Genomic DNA, 20,443 nt, shown 5'->3' with positions numbered 1-20,443 from the left:
CAATGTCATGACAAATTCCTCCTACAAAGAGGAATTAGAAAGGAGTGAAAGAGGAGAAATAACCGCACAGCCCAGGAAAGGAAACATATGAAGGGGAGGGGGCATTTGTTTACACATTCAGCAATTTGCGGCATAGAGATTTTCCATTCACAACTTGAACTCTCATGTTCCTGAAGGACAAGATAAAACCAGAAAGCGTTTTGGAGTAGCTGGATGATGTGTTCCATTTCCAGATATAATTGACACAGACTAAATTCCAAGAGTACAAGTGCCAGGAAACTCACAGAGCTGTCAGACAATCAGAGGATCCTCTTGTGACTCACCCTAATCCTCTGAGATAGTTGCCTGTCTCTTGTGAAGTGCCAGAGCTCTTCAGTGAAGAGGACGATGACATAACAAATACCTCCGTTTCTCAGCTCTTAGGAGCCTCTATATGCTCTATATGAAAAAAAAAAATTCAATTTCAGTCTATCTATGGAGGCACTATTGAGAAAATGCTACAGCTCATAATCCTCCAAAAAAAGCACTGGGAGTTTCACCTTGAATGGAAGCAAAAGCATATTGAAAGAGCAGATGCCACAGAGTGCTGTTAGTAACAGACAAATAAAATCAATGACAAGGGAAGAGGGGACATCTAGATCTCTGGGTTTTAGGTGTTTTTTGGTTTTGTTTTTGTTTTTCTCCATAGGAAAAAATAGAGAAATAAAAAAGCAAAGAACTGGGCCAGCAAAAGAAGGGAGAGTAGTTACACCTCAAGGCCAAGAGCTATCCCTGTGCTTCCTTCTATTTGTAAAATAAAATGTGAAAAAATACAGAGGGACATAAAGTACATCACAGAAAAGCTCAAGGAGAAGACAGAAAGCAGATGTCGCATCTGAGAAGAATGGAAGAAGCGACCGAATGGAGGGCAGAATGGAAAGTACACAAAGGCACTGTTCACTTGTGCTCTGATTTCTGCTTTTCATCTCTAGCAGTGAGATGTGGTGTTCATGTGTACTTTATTCCCTAAAAGCACTCCAGAGTCTTCACTGCTCTACTCTTAAAAAAATGCATCTTTAAAATGATGATAATTCGGTAAATACTTACACCAGACTTAATTTCATTTCAAGACATCAACTGAACTGGAATAGAAAACCTTCATTTTCTTAGCAAAACTTTGCAGCTCATAAAGGTTTTATCTGTTGCTATGGTACAAGTTTTACCCAAAGGAGTTACTTGCAGAATAACACAAGAAGGGGGAATTTTTCAGTTCCTTTCACATACACATTTTCATACCCCAGATATTTTAATTTAGTCATATTTTTCCTTTATCCTTTGGAGAGTTTATTTTATTTCTGAATAAGCTGCACGTCTACCTCAGCAGCATGGAGGGATTCATTCTTATCCTCTCCCCTACTGCAAATCAAAATCTGCTTTTAATTACAGAATATCAGCTATTTCTCTTTGATGACATTCAAGTGCTTATTCTAAATTGAAAGAGCAATAGAGCAACTGCCATGGTATTTTCATACATAGAGCAATGACCTTTTTAATATGATTTCCTGGAAACAATGGAAGTACATTCATCAGGTTATACAGAAATTGGTGCTGCTTTCTTATTTTTCTATGCTTTTTTTGCAGACATTCCACTTTCAATTCACAATGACATTTGATAGGAGACATAAAAATGTCAATAGATCGGCTTATTTCTCTTTTCATTTTCCAGCAACCTCATCTGACAAGAATTTCCCTGTCCCTGTTTCCTCTTTACAGCACTACGTTGTTCACTCATTTGGGCCTACTTCAATTTGCTCATTAAATATGTAGGAACTTCATTATGCAACCAGGAGTTGAATCATGTAAGATTAACACAAAGCTCGAGACAGAGGATTCTTTTTTAACATTATTAATATTAATATTATATGCAGCTTACATATTTTTCTACTTCCCAAACCCAAATGTCAATACAGTGGATAAGTTGTACTTTCATTTCTCATCTTGTCTTCTCTAACGAAAAGATGACATTCAACTTAAATAAAAGCAAAACTTAACAAATTTCCAGCTAAGTTCAATTTCTTAATCCAAAGATTCACGTTTACTATGGACTGTCTGGCTTCTGACACAAGAGAAAGGATAACCCGAGGAAATAACTAAAAGCACTTCTATTCCTTGTATTGACTTATGCAACCTCGTAAATCACACAGTTCATACGCAATTAGCTGATTTCACTAATGGCCTAATGGGTATGGCTGTATTTGACTAGTAGGACCAGGTCTTGAACCCTTGCAGAGGACTTGAGGAAAACTGAGATGCTTGGAGGGCTTCCAAAGCAGACAAAGCAAGCTGAGGAAGAGCAGCTTCAACTTAATCAGTACACAATAATGGAAGAAAAATCCATCTTAAATCTACTTCCTGTCAGTCATTACCCTGAAACATGCTCCTGAGAAGCCAGCTTAGAGACTCTTCTCTTCAGAAAGCTTAGCACACCTCAGTCCTTACTTTCAAAGAGCACAAAGAGGAGGAGGTATCACATACTTCCCCTGGATATACAGTAGCTTAGCAAGTGAGTGCTCACTCAAAAAATGGCTTCAGCTCTTTCCTATGTCTGTCATGACTCAAAGTCACATCTCTTCGAGAAGCTACAGTGAAACATTTTAACAATTATTGTGTTTTTCCACACATCCAACTCTCATCTTTTGACTTTTCTGCAATTGCCTCCTGCTTTCACAGAGTACAGCAGAACCATGGGATCTGCTTGTGGAAGGCAAGGATAGAAAATGGAAGGGCCTGGCTCTACTACAGCATTCATGGTTCTGAGGGCCAGACTGCTGAATAGCTTTATTGGCAATATGCAAACAACCTTCTTGACCCTACTGAAAGTGTCCCTCCATTAAAATGTTAAAATACAGAACCAAATGTTAAGGCTTCTTCTAAAGAACAGCCTTCTTTCCTCCCAGAGACGGCTGTTAACTGGCATGCAGAATCCTCCTCTCACCCACCTCCTGTTTCATGATCAATTAATACATATTTTCTTTTACAGGGAAACAGGGTTAGAAGAGGAAGATGGTTATGGTCTCATACCTGTGTCATACTGCAGGGAGAGAAGGGGCACAGAATAGCAACTAATAGAGGCATCCGATTATTCTCCTTACTTCAGGTTTTCTATAAGAGAGAAAGAAGTATAATTAGCATGTCCATCTCCAGTTACATCTTAAAAGACAGTGAAAATACTTTCATGATCTCCAGAGGTTTAATTCTATGTTCACAGTCTGTGACACTGATGATAAAATTCATAACACTCAAATTTATATTTTAAGTCTAGAGTCCAGCAAAAGAGAACAGAAGTTCACTATAATCATGTTGGATGTACGGCATTGAAGCTGTAAAAGAATAAAAATACTCTGAAGAACTATGGAGCTAATCCTAAAGCTGTCAGACGGGTCAGGATGAGACACAGTTCCCTTCATTCAAACTGATACCAAGTGACAACTTGTGCATAGCTTCTACATTCAGAAGTGGCCAAAGGGACTGTCTATTCAGACAACTTGCTTATTGCAGAACAGACAATTCTTCCAAGTTTAATGTTTTCAAATATTGTTGCTGGTGTGTTTTTTTTGTTTGTTTTTGTTTTTTTTCTTACAGTTGTTTTCCTCTCCTGATCTTTTCTGCTTCTGATATACAAGAGGCCTGGAACAAAACATTTTGAACAGAAGTGTAATATGCAAAAATATTCACGTTGGGCACAAGATGCATTGCCATTGTAGGAAAGGGTCTTTTCCCATAATCGTTGCTGAGGACACTCTCAAGAATTTAAGGCTAAGATTAGGAATGAAACATTCAAAAATTGATTTACTTTCACTCTATGCTGTGAAAAGGAACTTGAAACATTTAACCCATGGGGACAACTTTTGATTTGAGTTGGCTCTGGCTTGAGCTTGAAGACAGTAAACAATGAAAGAAACTCTCTCCTGTGATGAAAATAAGACTTTACATTGCATATACAAGTAAATTAATCTGTGTTGTAGGAGTGACTCAAAGAAAATAAAATCAATCACATTTATAAGCATCTCATAACCTTTACCTTTTCCCCTGGAAGAGAAATAAAATGAAGACAACAGTACCTCAGTTTCCATACTGTTGTCTAAGTGTTTGATTGGAAACTGACTGGGAAATAATACAGACAGCTAGATAATAAGCAAACCCATTTATCACTGTGACAGGTGCTTGGTTTTATACAAGCTTAAATAACCAGTGATGGAGTAGGGTTGTCTTTCTCTCATCTCAACCTCATAACCAATCTTTAGACTCAACTAAAGTTTCCACTTCATAGTAATCAAGTTACATGGATTCAAATTGTTATTCATGAATTCAAGGAGGTTAAAGTTTGAGATTTATTAATCCAGTGTTGTCAGCAGCAGCAAGCAGGTCCATGGCCAAGAACAGTGTGGTAACTGGTAAATCTGAAAGCTGGCTGGCTAATGGCTGTTTATTATGGCTGTGTTTGTGTGTGCCCCGGTGGTGCAGTGGTAGGAATGCTGCGTTGCAACACCGGAGGGCCTGGGTTTGAATCCAACCCCAGGGTGCAAGTGGTAGAAGTGCCGCTCTGCTACACAGGGGCTTGAATCCCGGGGGTTGGACTCGATGATCTCTAAGGTCCCTTCCAACCCGCACGAGACTGTGATACTATAATACGTCCCGTGTTACAAGATTTGACACTAGATATTCCTACTGAGCCACAACATCCTGGCAGTTCACCTTTCTTGTACGTCAGTGGTCGTGTGCCAGAGCTTATCTGTGCTACAGAGGAAAAGGAATACAGCTCACCAATCCTTATAAATATACTGCCATGCAATGTGGTCTTCCCCATTTAGATACTCTGAGATTTAATGAGCACTACAGCCCTGAAACACAGGGCATCACTTATAAACAAGAATATATCAGGCGGTGTCAGTTCTCTCATTTCTGTGTGTGTTAAGAAACCTAACACAATTAGGTGCTTATTCATTTTTTAAGGAAACTCTACCCATTTATCTGGAAAGTGAAAAAATATTTATAATTTTTCTGAAACTTACACTTTCCCAATCAAATAAAATTACAGTTTATATGGAAACATGTAGCTTTGTCCATCTATTCTGATTTTTTAAGCACATAATTCCAGAAAGAATGAATCCGTAGCAGAAATACCCCTTTTCACTTCTCTCTTTGTCTGCTTATGTGAAAGTCTACAAGTCATTCACAGCATAACAGTCAGTTATGGAGGAAGGCATGTATAAGCCTAGGCAGGATTCAGCTGAGTCATGCACTCCATCGCAGGCTATCAGAGCCCTGCCAACAGTTGCCACCTCGAATAATTCCTTCCATTAATATAGCTCTGTGCTTATCTTTGCTTACATAGGCAGGTTTCTCATCACTCAGTATAGGATATCCTATCATAACTATAAAAGCGAATGTTTCTCTTCTGATTTCCAGCCTCAATTTATTTATGCATACTTTGTTCTTTGCCCACTGTGCCCTTTATCACATATCCCTCTTACAGGTTTTCTGTCCTGATGAATTTACAGAGAGCAATCATAGTCTCAAGCTTATTATGTGAAAAAATACAGAAGTCTTATATTCTTCTATATGAGAAGATTTCCAGTTCAGCTGTTCTCTGCTCACTTCACTTTGAATTAGTTCTTTAGAACAGTTGAATAGAAAAATATAGAGAGACTAACAACAACAACAAAATCAAAAATCATCAAAAAGTCATCAAAAATACATATCAATATTTCAAATGAAACTCAAGCCTATCAGAAACACTGTGGTACTTATACTTTAAGTATACTCTAGATTCTTGCCTAGCTTCTCAAAAGGCTGCATGCATATATCAAGCCAGAACCCACAGCATTTCAAAGCTTTTAGGAATGCAAAAATGAAGAAAACCCAGGCAGTTCCAATTCATTTGCCTTTCATTTGGAGCAAAGGTTGTTCAGATGCAAACTCAAGGCACAACTCCGCGTTAGCATACTGAGGCAGTGTTAATTGAAGGTCTTTCAAAGAAACTCTGTAGTATTAAAACTTACACAAGGCTCAAAAGCCTAACTATGAGAAAATTAGTTTTTATGTATACTATGAGCCCAGCTGCTCTTTATGAAGTGTATGTAGCAAAGGTATTGTGCACATAAATTAACATTTCAAAAACATGATCATATCTTGGAAATATGAACTAAGACTGAGGCTTAGAAAAGACACTGAAATCTTATTGAGAGGGGGGTGATTTTGCTCTTAAATTGCATACCATCAGGAGAACAACAATAATAAAATAAACAATCCAGGCTTGATAGGTTTCATATTGTGATGCAGTGTCATGCATGTTAATCACCATAATGAAACATCCCAAATTATTCACGTGCTGCATAATCAGCTTTGCAAAGTGATGCATTTCATTTTTTGGCAATAACACAATGTTCAAATCAGTGACAATTAGAGCAAAAACTGTGTCTTTGTACTATTTTCTTTGTACTAATTTCCTCCTATGTAAATAAAGGTTTAATAGAATGTAAAGATAAACCTTGAAGAAGTAGTATGAAAATCCTTCTTTTTCTCTCAGCAATGAACCCAATGTTAGACAATGGAAGAGTGCTAGACAATTACAAAAAGCTGCCACACGTGATGGGTTAAACTTCCCACTCACAATGGGTTGTTGAGCCCTTCCAAAATTATCACAGCAGCCTCTATTCATCCATGCACACTGGTAGTACAGAATGAAAGTGGCACAGTTGCTTTCATTATTAGTATCATTAAATGATCTGTAACATTATTAGCGGCAAGACTGCAAATAGAGAAGGCAAGCTGCTAATGTAATCAGCATCAAACAAATGCTGAAAAATTGTCAATAATCTGCAATCTGCATAAAAACAGATACTTATTAAAATCAGAGCTCAGAGGTAAAGGCAGAAGTTTTTCAGGAGAAAGCACAATAAATTGGAGAAAACTTAGAAAATGAAAGGCATTTTTCAAAGTTATTTTCTGCAGTGTGTGACCATAATTAATGAGAATAATCAGTATTATTGTTGTCATTCACACTGCTATTACTTCAAGTAGCCACAATCAAGTACCAGAATCCTGCTGAAGCAAACTGTTTACCCAAACGTAAAACACTCTGTTTGCCCCAAACAGATGAGAAGCTAAATTCAGTGGGACAAATGCTTATGTTTATCGAATGGAAATAGACTGTAACATATGTCTAAAGACATCTAAACAGTCTTTCTCTTACAGAGAATTTATTTACACAGGTCATTCCAAAAGCAATGTTTCCTATTTAGTTCCATGGAAACTACAACAGATGAAAAGAGCACAACTACACTATTTCATAGAGCAAATTCACAACTACAAACCCTATTTTTCAATATATTCACCATCATTACCCATGTGCTTTCACCAGCAGTGATCAAGAAACCAGAATGCTGTGCTCATAAAAATCTGCACCAGCAGAGGTGATCCACTCACACAGTCATCACTGCTGAAATGCACCAGCCACCACCTCACTGTACTCATATCCATCTGCCCCTCTGCTGCACAGCAACAAAACTTAAAGAAACATTGGTGGGAAAGTTCAACTTCTACTGCCATACCACCAATATCCTACCCTGACATCATGAGCCAACATAAAATAAGAGACATTACTTTTGGATCAGATCAGAGGAAGATAAGCAGCAAGGCTGCAGGCATGACTGGTTCAGTCAAATTGTTTAAGCCAAAAGTTTACAAAAATAAAGTCATTGACTGCTGGTTTTTAACCCATTAACTCTTCTTGATCAGAAGAAATAAAGCTTCAGTTTTTAACAAAATTTCATCATGTCTGACAGCTTAATGCATACTTCTGAAGACTAAACTTGAACTATGGCAAGTCTGAAGCAAAGGAAAAAGTAACGTAACAATTTAATTGTAGGAATGCAACAGCACACTCCATGTATTTTGCCAACACTTGGTTACTCCACAGTTCATTTTGCATGAACTGTGATGCTTGTTTTCTACTACTACCAGACAATGAAGTCACCATATGCCAAGATCCATGAAGGTGTTCAGACCATTCATCTCTGTGCATAAGACCTGAATAACTATACGCCTTTGGCCATCTTGTTCCCTTCCTGATATAAACTGTGCAACCTCCATGAATTTGCAGTATTTATAAGTTAGTGGTTTAAATTACAGTGTAAGTTTCATATCGGCCATTTAGGATAAATGCTTAAATAGTTCATGTATGTAAATACAACAATGTCTTCATCAGGAGAAAAGTTAAGGTCTTTAAGGATGTAATGGCTTCGTTAACCGCAGTTAGGGGTGGGTTAATTTTAATGAGAAGTTCTCAAGCATCGGAGGTCTCTGCAATTTTCTGTAGTACTTGTTTCTCAGGGGAACTGATTCTGAACTAAACCTCAAAAAATTCATCATAAAAATATTACCATAAAACCGGATAAGACACACAAATCCCTCTTCAAGAAAATAAATAAAACATCAGGTTTTATCGCTCTTCTCTAATTAACACAGCAACCTTTCCACTCCTTCCACGAGCCTCCAGGGCAAGTGATGTCAGAGAGTGACATGATGCAAACACCCCAGTGAAAACAGGAAGCAGCTGGTGTGTTCAAAGAGGGAGTTATTGCCTAGCAATGTACACTGTTCTGGAACTAATCTCACACCTTTTGCAAATAAATAAATTGCACACGTTGACAGTAAGTCAGCTTTGGAGAAATCACAGCATGGATAGTGTGCAAATTTTATAGTCACCACACATTTTGATTTTTTTCCTATTTGCAGAAATGGAAAAGATATACAGCAACATCAAGAGAAACAAAGAGGACTGGGTAGTCACAGGCAGAAAAAACCTTCATCAGTAAATGATGCATTCATGACAGAGGAAGACACCCACAACTGACATTCTGATAATGGGCTTGTAAAGGCGAGAAAGAATTACAGTCCTCTTATCTCCCACTCTGGCAAGTCCACATCTGTGTAGTTGAAGAAATATTTGTTATGATAAACATGTGGATGACTGTATCGCCTGCATTATGGGGAAGTTTACACTGCGATCAAAATAATCTCTTTGGGTCTTAAAATCTGTCATTACTTAGTCTACATTTTAATGTGATAGAGACTAACCAATACTCTGAACTGTCTGGATAAATACAGATTTTTTCCATCCACTCTATAACTAAATAGCTGAAGTCTATCTCCAAACTTCTCTCTTAGGACAAGTTAGACAGTCTAAATTTTGTTCATATGGAATAAAACCTACAGAGGACAGCAATATGACAAGTGATCCTCCATACATTTTGACAGCAGAAAAGCTTTGGTGATTGTTTCTTCAGCTGGGCCTAAGTAGGAATCTGATCCAAAGATTAACGCAAAGTCCACCAATGAGCCTAGTCCCTATGTATCATATCCATATGTCTCTTAAATACCTCCAGCAATGGGGATTCTACCACTTCTGCTGACAGTCTGTTCCAAGGCCCACCTGCCCATTCCATGAAGCAATTCTGACATCCAATTCAATCTAGGAATATATTGTATTGAACAAAGCTGTTCACAGATCAAATTAGTGAACACAGTGGTCTGTCTCTGCTTAGTTGGCATTTAGCCAACAGACCAGCAGTCACAGGGCAAAGTTAACATGAGGGCAGAATTAATGAGCAGTGTCTAATTCAACATACCCCTTCCGACATGTTCTGAGAGGCCCAGAGGAAGCACACAGTGAGAACAGACCGAGACAAGATCTCATTTTGTAGGAAGATCTTGCCATTTGGCCTGCCATATTTAGCACTGATGATGAATGCAAAACTGCTCCTTATTAGTTTGTGGCCTTGTTAGTTTTAGAGCCATTACAAGAGGCAGGGGGGTTACATTAATAGACAGCAATGACAATGGTAAGAAAAAGATAACTTTTCTGTATATAAAGAGTAAAGCACAACTTCCTGTGCAAATGGCTAATGCACAAATGGTGGGGTGTCAATATTTTCTCAGAGTTAGCACCTTTCACCAGAGGTCACAGGACTTTTTTGCCTTTATGAAAGAAATCCCAAGGTAAAAGGTAACAATACCCCAAAGCATGGTTGGATGAGGGGAACGAATACTACTGTATATGGGGGAATCTTTAGGATGTGAAATACAGAGTACTAAACTCTGCCACACTTTTGTGCTGCAAAGGGCACGAAGGCACATGCCAGACATCATTGATCCTATCTGGAATTCTGAAAAAATCTGGAACAGCATCACGAATCTTACACAAAAGACAGTCAATAAGTTGGAGGACACATGACAGGAAAGAACAAAAGAAAGACAACCTGCAGTGTTAATAATTGATGGTTGATTGGTGAATACAACATAAAATGCAGTGCATTAACGTCTTTGTAGATGACATGTAAGACATTTTATCCTATTACAATAGCAATCCCAGAGTTTCAATTCATCCATTTACCATCACGCAGTAACCTAGTACAGCATCTTGGCAAATGTTTAATTTAAGAGATAGTACTTAAAAGTATGGTATGATTTGTTTTACAGATTAAAGAAACTTGAGTCAAAAATCAAACCTGACACAGGAGCTGTGCTTTCCTTCAATTTCATCAGAATTGTCAGAGTCTGCACGTAAGGGTGATTTTTAGGAAAAACAACAGCAGTAGCAAGCAGCAAGTCCTGTTAGCATTCTGACTTTGATAGACTATTTAAGGAGCATATGTTCCTAATTGTCAAAATGCTTGTTTAAAATGACCTGAAGTATCTAATGTGAATTCATCTCCACAGCGCAGACGGTAAAAGTGTGAATACTTGTGTTTTCTTCAAAGAAAGCAGCGCTGAAACAGATTGCATGTGACACTGGAACTTAATTCACATCCAAAGAGCTCTACTTCGCTGAAAGATATAACATCATACATGTAACATCAGCTCTTTGTCACCCTGCCACAGTACAGATTCCTGTCTGAACTGATGAAGAGTTAACAAGCCAATTATACTATCAGCTTAATAAACAGTTGCGAATGTTCCAGAGCAAGAAAAAGAAAGTTTTTTCTTCTTCAGGCTTTTACTGCAGTATCAGTAATGTGTAGTCTGTCACATATTTGTATTGAAATTTAGCAATCTCTGTGTGCAAAAGATGTTTATCTGCGGATTCAAGAAAGCTATTATAAATATACTATTAACAGCAGTATTTGCAGGGTACATCTCTTTCTGTATATGTTTTCTTTGAAGAGTGATCCACAAATGGATTGATAAATGAAAAAAAAAAAAAAAAAGGAAAAAGGAAAAAAAAAGTGTTAAAAAAAGGGGGGGGGGGGCAGCACATTTCTACTACAAATATGACCTTGCAAGGCCAAGATGCTGATACTACAGTCGCAACCCACCATTTTCTTTATGTCAATCAGAGCAACAAGAAACAAGAAAGAAAAAAAAAAAAAAAGTCATCATATTTAAGACCAAGTTATTCACCAAGAAAAAAAGGAGAGCAGTGTACATTTCTTCCTCCCTTCTTATTCTAAAAATAGGAAGAAGCATCCTTGATTTACTTATTTATTTTAAATTAAAGAATTTTGAACATCCAGCTAAGACTTCTTTGTCAACTGCACAACTGCACTGTAACAACTCTAGAGAAACGAGTGAAAACAAGAAGCTATTAGGAAATTAGATTTACTATGCACTTAAGCCCAGAAAGTTTTACTTAAATAACAGTTTCAGGGAGGTTCCAACAGCATCAGAAAACTGCAGCATCATTGCAAATACAACAAAGAACATCCCAGCATAAAACAACAATAACAGAAAATAAGAAATCAATAGGTTTTTAGGACAATGATAGAAGAGCCAATGAGATAATCTGGACAGAATAATATAAGATACATCAAAATAGCCTTCTTGATGCACATCTAGGTGCCAATACTGTCATTTAGGGTATGTCTAAGCACTTTGATTCTGATCAATATGCTCTGCTTGCTGTAAAAGAGATTAAACCCCAGTGATATATGACTGCTTTTTCTACGTGTTCAATAAAACTGCTGATCCACAGTTTTCAGTCAGTATTTCCAAGGACGTGATAGAGGTCCCCACTTAATCATTCTTCAGCCTCAGAAAGACCAAAGAGGAGGGTCAATAAATACTTGTAAATAAACACTGGAGGCTGGGCTAGAGTTACCTTTAGCTTCTTACTGGGAGAACGGATTGTTCACACCTCATCCTTGGACGAGAGATAGTAGAGTGTAGGCCCTCCAAATGATAGCATATAAACCAAGCAATGGAGACTCTATGAATGCAGATGCCTTCATAACATTAGGAGCAGGGTCCAGCTGCAAAAGAAAAACAAAACATGGTTAAAATTCTGTAACGAGGAATGGATTCTGTGCATCTGACAGCTGCAGGTTGCAACCAACAAAGCGTTCTAGTTTCCAATTTTTATAATCACATAATCATAAAAGTTGGAAAGTCCAAAAATATCTTTAAGTCCAAACATCAACCCATACCTGGGACTGCTCTAGACCATGTCAACTCAGTGGCACATCTACTGTTTTCCTGAACACTTCCAGAAGTGATGACTCCAGCACTTCCCTCACCAGTCTTCTCCAATAATTCACCGCTCTGAGAAGAAGCTTTTTCCTAATACCCAACTTGAGGCCATTCACTCTTGTCCTGTCACTGCTACTCAGAAGAAGCAGCCAATCCCCACCTCACCACAACCTCTTTTCAGGAATATTGTAAAGAGCAATAAAGTCTCTCAAGTCTCCTCCAGAATAAACAATCCCAGTTCCTCCAGCTGCTTCCCACAAGACCTGTTCTCCAGACCCTTCACAGCTTTGCTGCCTTTTGGAAAAACTCCACAGTCTCACATAATGGATTTGTCATAATATAAGCACCAAACAAAACTATGGAGTTTTAAAATACAAGGTGCTGTTTCTTTAACTGGAGAAGTACGCATCAAATGATTGCTTGCTATATTCACTTGTACTTCTCATTGCTCATCACAGCGGTTTCTGAGGTTCTTCACTCAATGCAAATCAAATACATTTGTGAACTCCTTAGGCTATTCATGCACACATAACCAAACAAAACCCTGCTGCTATCACACAGAACAACAAGCATTCTTATAAGCTTCTCATTTCTGACAATATCTGGTGGAACAAGCATGCCTTATATAAAATCAAAGCGGAGCTACTGCATGTGTTGTTATTTAAATATTTATCAAGAACCGTGTGTGCATCTGGTGTGGTAGAAAACATAAAAGTACACGAGGTCCTTGCCACAGGGAATATACACTCTCACTATATGCAGTGGTGTGTGACTGTGGATAGTAATTGTTTTGCTCACTAACTCTTTAATGCTTTATCTGACACTCAGATTCTGAATGCATCAAGCCCTCCAGTGTTCACAGTGCTTGAGAAGCTCTAGATAAACTCATAGAGAACTCTCCTTTTCACATTAGCTTTTTTTTTTTTTTTGTGGGGCATCATGCTGTGTCTCTGTTGTTTGGGCTGCAGCCATGCCATGTGAGTGCACTATCTCCAGCTGGGCAGAGCCTGGGTGCAGCAGGGTTCAGCAACCTGCACACATGCAATACAGGCATGTGATTTGAAAGCAGTAATGGACCGAATCAGATCAATTCCCTGATTCCTTCCTTTCCCCCCCCCCCCCCCCCCCCCACTACACTGTTGGGTAATGCACACAAACCTGGGAATTCTGCCTTCTATGTACTACTGATGCAGGCTGCAACCACAGAGGTTTATGCCCAAGTGGCAGCATATAACACACCTAACCTTTAAATAAGCAGCTTCAGTTTAACTGCTTATCTCTGAGATTTCCCAGTGGCAACCTTATATCAAAAGCAAGGTGTTATCAGCACTTAGAGAGACCATACCAATGCATCACATCTTTGCAAGGATCACAAGGGCCCGAAAAGTCTGAAGAAAAGACGATAGTGCCATCATTTCAGTTTCACCTCAAAACTGTTATGTTTTTGAGTGTTCTTTCCCTTAGGATGCAGTGCAGAAATTGGGGGGGGGGGGGGGGGGAAGGGGGGAAGGGGAATATTTTTGGTGCTGTCACAGTTTGATTTAAGACAACTAAAGGAGGTCTCCGCGAAGGCCTGTCTCACCTAGTAATCCTGCTCAGATTTTAACTGGTGATAGTTACTGGTACTGATAAGTATAATTACACAATGGGTTCACTCTGTAGAACAAACAATGACAAAAACTAACAACCACATCTAATTTCCAGGGACAGGAAACAAAAAATAGAATGAAATGGAAGCATGTTTCAGAAGAAGTTTATAAAAGGCAAAGATTTCAAGGTCAGTCACAACAGCGCTTTCTGTAATGAAATGGACTTAAAAATTCAGTTCTAAAATTAGGACATATTTTACACTGGAATTTGGCTTACAGTATTGCTGAAAGGATCATCCTGCAAGGTCAGTATTTCTGTCTCCCATGCCCACAGCCCATAAAGGAGATAACTACGGTGTTTTGAAATTCTCATGCTATTACTGTGCTTAAGTCACACATTTTATTTTCATTTGGTTGCTTGGTCGGTGATAGATCCCACCTTCGCTCACATTCAGAATACCCTCCTAAGGAATTTTTTAGTGCCTTTAGTGACAGGTCCCAAAACACTCTGAGTTGTACAGAATTTATTATACTTAGCACAAACAGCAATTTTGGCAGCATGTGTCACAGGAGTACAAGTGATACCTTGTTATGAAAAAATATGCGGAAAGAAGAAAGCAAGAAGTTTTGGTGCAGTGCCTCCCGAGGGAAATGCTCTGCCTGACCATATTTTTGCTCATTTGTCTATGGCAATTCTTAGCTGTTAAGCTGCCATTTTCAGGAAATCTGAAGTGAGAGCATGTCACTGCTGGGCGGAATTCCCAGTAGGTATAAACCAGATTCCAGCTCCTGAAATGTCAAATCAAGAAACAGATCTTCCTTTCTCAGAGCCATAACTCCCACAAGCAAGTGCTTTTAGCCAAATCAACCAAATTAATTAAAAACATGTTTCTTTTTTATTTTTTTATTATAAAGGAAAACTTGCCTGTGACTTGAACATGAGGTTGCAGCAGAGACAGATACGTTGTACTATAGTAAAGGTTAATCTTAACATTGACTGATAGTTTATATGTCAAAAAAACCCTACAACTAATGTAAACAGGAGCTCAGATTAACCATTTTTAAAGACTGAGATGCAAATTTGTACATTTCTTCCAGCGCTCTCCATAGTACAGGCTAAATAACTTCAGCAGTTTCTACATCAAGGCTACGATTCTGATTTGATCTAGTTTTCAAAACCTTCTCAGTCTTTGATTTCCAGGGATAGAGATAAAAATGTATCCCTAGATATCAATTACTCCAACAATTAAACTACCCTGTACCTAAAATATGTGTTCTGTCCTTGGGGTGGAACTGTCTTCAGCTTCACTCCATCAAATACCATTTTCTGATATAAAACAACTGTATCTACTTTCAGAATTTTTTTTGCCTGGTCAGTATCAGTTTCAGTTGACCTTACTTGAATCATATCCTAATCCATTCCATGTCTAAAATCCAAAAATAGCTGTTCTGAGTCCACTGTAATCATCAAGTTTGTTGTATGTGGAACATTTTACAGGTTATGTTTGAACCTTTCCATTCCAGTTCTATAGATAAATAACTAACTAAAAAAAAAAAAAAAGTCTTTCTCCATCTCAAAAGAAGTGAAGCATGCACCAAAACCTTTAAGCCCACTGGACTCTGCCAAGCTTCAGAACTATAAACACACTGGTTAGGTATCAGATCACATCCACGTGGAGAGTTTGCTTCCGAGTATTACATTTCCAAACCGGTGCTTGGTGATATATATACTGCCCTCTGAAGAGTTATAACATTAATAAATTGAAATGGAAAAGCATCTGCTTCTTCATCTTGGTCCCTTCGGTATTCCTTTTTCATTTTTTATGACAGATACTTGTTTCTATTCAACATTATATTTAGTGCATTCTTTGACCTCTGTGCTGAGTTAAGACCTGGTAGTAGATCTGTAAATACAATGCTATTTCCCATCACAATTTCTGATACATCTGTCAGCTTCAAGCCAGTGCTGGGGAGGCTACTGTGAGGATCAGAACCCTCATTTTCAAGTCAGAATAAAATGGCCATCCCAGCCTGTAAATGTTCTGGGAATTCCCTTCTACAAGAAAAACAGTTTTCCTAACTATAAGACAAAGTGACATATGAGATATTTTCACCATCCCTAGGTTCTAACACCAAAGATGCACGTGGAAATGGAAACAAAGAAAGAAAAAAAGATGCCCAGAACACAGACGTTTTTATTATTAAATACAGTATTTAGAATCATAGAATCACAAGGTTGAAAAGGACCTATAAGATCATCTAGTCCAACCGACTATTTACTATTGGAATGTTCTTGTTCATTATCATGGCTTAATTAACATAATTAGAGAAGCACTTTATAATATGCTTGAAGACTCATTACCTACATTTATGCTTAACTTTGACTTTTTGCCAAAAGCTAAGATGAAATGTTTTGTTTAAAATAGAATGGATTTAAACACACGTTTAACTGACTTGTCAATTAGAGTATACTTACAAATCAATGAAGAACCTAACTTTTACCTAAATTACTACTGGTTTTGAATTTGTGCTGTGGAGGAGGTGAGCCAAAGGTCTGTGGAAAGGGATTAGAACCACGACTTCAAAATAAATCATAAACATGATAGTTCTAACATATCTAACATAAGATACTGAATAAATAAATTGTTATCTTGTCACTGTGATAATTTTATGCATTAAACACAACCCACTCTTGTGAGGAAACATACTAGAGTATTTTGGAGCCTGCATAGTGTAAGAGTTCAGGAAAAATATGCATGCTAGCTGATAATAGCTTCAAGAGCAGATTTTTCTCACTTTTTTTCTCCTTCCTTAAAGAGAATTAATCTTACTTTGGTTCTTAGTAGCCAAAGACAATGATATGTATGAAATTAAATTGAAGTCACTTCCGAAATTTAAAAGAATCTTTGGGGAATAACATTATAAAAATACAGTCAACAGCCTGCACTGAACAGCAATACAATCAAATCCAGAACTCACCACCAAATAAGCTCTGCAAGACAAGTCATGAAAATGAAACTGCTTGTAGAAAGTCAACAATATTCCAAATTTTCACAATGGATACTTAGTATGAAGGAGACCTGTACTTCAGATTTGTGCATGGATTAAAAAACAAAACCAAAATGAAAACAAAAATAGAAAAGGAAACTAGGTAAATGTCACATTGAGTGAATGAAGATTCAGATCACCTGCAAAATATGGCCATTCTCAGAACTGAGTATAAAAGAGTCAGATGGGAATCATAAATGAAAACTGCTTAAAATTGAAGGGCTTGGTAAGTGGCAACTAATTAATGCTCAAAAGGACACTAAGTTCCAAGTCAACAGATATAAGCAATTTCATTTTAAGAGAAGCAACATAAAAGATGGATAAACTCTGCACCACTCAGCCCTGACAGGTGTTTGTCTAACCCATTAGTTCCTATGCATCCCTTGACAATCCCTCACTACTCCCTGACTTTTTCCAGAACTCTAACCTAAATGTACCTTGATTCAAATCAAATTCACAGCTTCCAAACCCATCCTCAGAAAGCAAGTTCTCTTTTCAGGGATGTTTTTAATGTTTTCAGGTCACTACAACTTCCTTGAGTTTTATTTCTCTATCCTAATAATCTCAAATGTATTCACTTCTTCCTCTTTCTATAATGTTTTAATGAACTTTGAACATTCTTGCCCTCTTCTGGACTGTCATCTCTACAAACGTTGAAGGAAAGAGATCTGAGCACCCCTGGATAGTAGTGACTGTTTTAGGACTTTCACATCCACCGCATTTACTAAAATCCTTTAAGTGATTTTGATGGGCTTTCAGAACTCTTCCTACACCCATTCCCCTGGTAAGAAGACAATCGTTGTTATGAGTGATCAAGGAAGACCTGATGGAAATTTTCTATTTCTAGAACTCTTTCAAGTGTAGGAATTTGTCACCTTAACACTTTCAGAAGATTAAGACTTATTGAAAGATATTGGTCATTTATACAAACCCTTCCTGCCACTGTAGTCATCTCAAACTACAGTATTTATCACATCTAAATTATCCTTTTACATGCAACATTCACTGCAAAACTGTCAGAAAACCCTTCGACCTAAATACAAACACAGAGCAATGTATCTTCCTAAATAAGAGTGATATGGAGCACACAAAGATGAAACTGGTTCATACACAGCTGTAGATTGTCGTCAGTCAGATACAGGGGGCGAAAAGAAAAAACTGGAAGCTCTAAATGTTCAATTAATTTTGTTCAGGAAGATAAAACTAAAAACAAACAAAAAAAATCCAACAATTCTGGAAGCTGTGCCTTCAGATTCTAGTATACTTCTTATAAGTGTCAATAGAAATGCCCTATTTTTGCTTGGGATCTTTTCAAACAGTCAAGTCCAATCTCTAATGCCATTTGTGGTGGTCTTTCTGCTTGCTTCTGTGGGATCTGGATTTTCATTTCACCCTAAATCCCCATGAACACATGCAGCATTAAGTCCTACACATCAGGTAAGCCCTTTAGCTCATATATATGTGACTCTAATCCAAATTTGGGGCCTGACGGGGCTCACAGGAGTCATCAGAAAAGTAATTACCCAGGGAATCCAATTCTTTATTTGCAAAGGGAGTATCAGGCAGCTGGTAATCTGTGTTTGACCTAGGCTGATGGAAGGAAAGGCATCCTCAAATAAAAGTTGGAATCAGCATCCTGTTGCTCATATAGTCTGCCATTAGGCAAACAGGCTTCCAGCCACAAATAAGGATGATAAGCTAAAAGCAAGTTTTTAACTCCTCTAACCTACAGCATCATTTTTCAAGTTTATTTATACATACATTTTTAAGTCACAGCTCGCCATTCCCATAACAATATCTGAAAATGGAATAACTGATTTTGGACACCACTGAAAACTACCAGTCCTTTTGTGAACTATGACAACGTAGCAACCAAAACGATAGCAAAATCTCAACCTTCTGTACAGGATATCCAGTTAATTCTCTGCTACCCAGTGAGATAACAGCTGAACAATGATCAAAGATGCCTGTAAACACTGATGGCTACAATTAACACAGCTACAAAAACAGAAGTCTTCAGTGGAAGGGTAGATAATGTGATGGTCAAACTTTTTCAGCCGAAACAAATGATGTAAATGATTAAGTACAAAACTATCTTTCCTTCCTCCCCTCCCCACCCAATTTGTAGGCCAGAAGCAGCAATTATTAGGGTTTTGAAAGTTTCAATTGTGATGAAAAACACAACATTTTCCAAATCATTTTTTAAAACACTGGTACCAGTATTTACAAAGAAGGAAAAATCAACACATTACCTATTACCTTAGCAATAGCAAGGCGAACTGAGGTATGTGGTACAAGGCTGTTTGGCATAAGGTCCCTGGGATGTTCAAGTTTACTTTGCCACACCACTGTCCAAACTTTACACACACTGTTGTTCTTCCTGAACAAGAGCAATGTCTTTCCAAATGAATTTCCACAGAGTGCTTAGGGATTGTCTTCATCTGCTTGTCAGTAAACAAAGATATATATAACCTTTCTGTTGGAAAGTGAGATGCTAATTAAAACCCAAAGACCAAACCAAACAAAAAAACAAATTCACCAACTAAAAACCCAGACTAAGTTTCTCCTCTGCCTGGTTCTTTTTCAGCTGGATGTACAGTTATCAAAACATAGAACAGAAACTGCTACTTTAAAGCATAAAGCAGTCAAAACAATATGAAAGAAGCCAGTCTCCTAATTACAAACAAACCTAGTTCTCATACCATTTCTCCCCTCTAAATCACAAGAAAGTAGACAAACATGGCACCATTCTCTTTGTTTATCGCTATCAGATATCAGCAGGGTGGGAAAAAAAAAGTAAAAGACAACTGTGTACTTAGAGAAAGACATCCCCTTATTCACAAATATACTGTAAATACAGAAAACTGTATCACTATTGTCACACAAGAGAAAAAGAGGTCGTGGGATAAATACAACACTAAACACATGTGACCAGTGAATGGATAAGAAGAGCTTCAAATAAAAATACTAATGTAATAGTTTAGATGCTGTAGGGTTGCCTGTGAGGTTCCTATATTAAATGGTGACTGCAGTCAAATGTGAAAACAGACCACACTTCAGGAGTCCCACTTTCATTATTAGGCTGAAGTTGAGATGCAAAATAAGCATCGACATTTCTTATGTGTGTACTACTGTAATGATTATACTGATTGGACATAACAACCTACAAACACGAAGTCAGAAAAAAAGCAGATTGCTCACTTCTGCTCCCTTTGATGTAGATGTAGGCTAGTGACCAAGCTGTTAGGCTTTAAGGGTAATACGAACTTGTAGGGCTCAGGTTTTTCTGATCTCCCTTG

General features: G+C 37.8%; 1 long non-coding RNA gene across 3 annotated transcripts in view; it reads right to left on the bottom strand.

The window, feature by feature from the left end:
* Window positions 1-20,443, bottom strand: part of LOC107316760 (uncharacterized) — a 270,762-nt gene that overhangs the window by 32,543 nt on the left and 217,776 nt on the right. For 2 of the 3 annotated variants that reach the window (XR_014947893.1, XR_014947891.1), the window contains exons 4-5: window positions 12,140-12,290; window positions 3,061-3,141 (exon numbers count right to left, since the gene is read on the bottom strand). This is a non-coding gene — a long non-coding RNA (uncharacterized LOC107316760). Of the gene's footprint in view, window positions 1-323; window positions 439-3,060; window positions 3,142-12,139; window positions 12,291-20,443 lie in introns of all 3 variants that reach the window. The other variant, XR_014947892.1, reaches the window with a different exon arrangement.

This window comes from Coturnix japonica, chromosome 7 (assembly GCF_054131305.1).
Source record: "Coturnix japonica strain WE chromosome 7, WE-NBRP24, whole genome shotgun sequence".
NCBI classification, from domain to species: domain Eukaryota; kingdom Metazoa; phylum Chordata; class Aves; order Galliformes; family Phasianidae; genus Coturnix; species Coturnix japonica.
This window is presented reverse-complemented; position numbering and strand designations above follow the sequence as displayed.